General features: G+C 34.8%; 1 protein-coding gene and 1 long non-coding RNA gene across 2 annotated transcripts in view; both read right to left on the bottom strand.

Annotated features, from left to right (window-relative positions):
* The window catches only part of LOC117958237, an 859,617-nt gene that overhangs the window by 273,227 nt on the left and 585,084 nt on the right, over positions 1 to 1,306 (bottom strand). The window lies entirely within an intron of this gene.
* The window catches only part of LOC117958307, a 21,394-nt gene that overhangs the window by 351 nt on the left and 19,737 nt on the right, over positions 1 to 1,306 (bottom strand). The window lies entirely within an intron of this gene.

The following is a 1,306-nucleotide window of genomic DNA, read 5'->3' on the forward strand; positions in this document are numbered from 1 at the left end:
AAATAACATCACGGCCTTCTTCCACTTTGATGACTTTTGGCCATTGAAAATAAAAAAACATGCATTAATCAATATGTTCACATGCAGAGTCATCTGTTAGTAATTATTAAGGCAGAAACATACATATAAGCAGAATTAAATTCCACAAATTAACCTTTTAAGCTTCTAGTGATCATTTTAAGAATAATTATTTAAGAATGAAATAAAATGATCTCCAGTACATTATAACATCCTGTAACAGTTTATTTAAATAAAACCTGACTTGATCGTACTCTGGTGTAAATACCATCAGAATGATTACTGACTGAAGAAAAAACAACCTTAAAACATGAGATATGTATAAATAATCTGTTGTTTTGTCTGCTCATCATTAAATTATGTTGATACCTTTCATTATTTTAACTTACTTTTCTTATGTTGTAATATGATGTAGCCCTTGGTTATAAGCACCCTTCGAGCTAGTACAACCCCACCAACAAGAGTGAGAACCACTATTAAAATAATCCATCCAGGGGAGAGCTCTGAAACAGAAGACAAAAAGATAATATTAGACTCAGAATATAACCCAGATCATATCCAGCAGACTGGACATTAAACAACTGCAGAAAACGCTAAATATAGAGATCTTTCTGCTGCTCTGCCCTGCGTCTTCCTCCTCACATTCATCACCTGGACTCTTCATCAGTTCCAGTCCCAAATTAAAACAGGTCTGCTTAGAGACCCAAACCCTACAGAACTTCCACCAGGACCACTTTGATTTTACTGATTTACTGAGTCAAATGTTCAACGTTATAACCTGATACTTTTCATGTTATAAAATGAAACATTGTAACGTGAAACTATATCTAGTGAGAACATGAAACTCCTGTTTTAATAAGTACACAGTGAGCGGATGAATAAATTGAGAATTGTGAATCATAAACACAATTTAAGTTCTACTTCATCATTCTTCCTTCTGTCTGCTCCATCCATTTCAAACCCTTCTTAGAGTATGGATACATATCCCAATATCATCCAGCGTTCCCATCAGCAGCAGAATGTCACCATGTCTCAGCCCAAGCAGGAAGTAGAACCGCTTCAAATCATGGATATGAGCCTTATTACGCAATGTATTCATCCGCACACCATGTCTTCATTCAAACAGGAGTTTCATCTTCTAACAGAACAGAAAAAAAAATGTTCTCCAGTACATTATAACATCTTGTAACAGTTTAATTAAAGAAAATCCAACTGACCTGATCGTACTCTGGTGTAAATACCATCAGAATGATTAATGACTGAAGATAAAACAACCTCAAAACATGAG

Source organism: Etheostoma cragini, chromosome 15 (assembly GCF_013103735.1).
Source record: "Etheostoma cragini isolate CJK2018 chromosome 15, CSU_Ecrag_1.0, whole genome shotgun sequence".
Classification (NCBI taxonomy): domain Eukaryota; kingdom Metazoa; phylum Chordata; class Actinopteri; order Perciformes; family Percidae; genus Etheostoma; species Etheostoma cragini.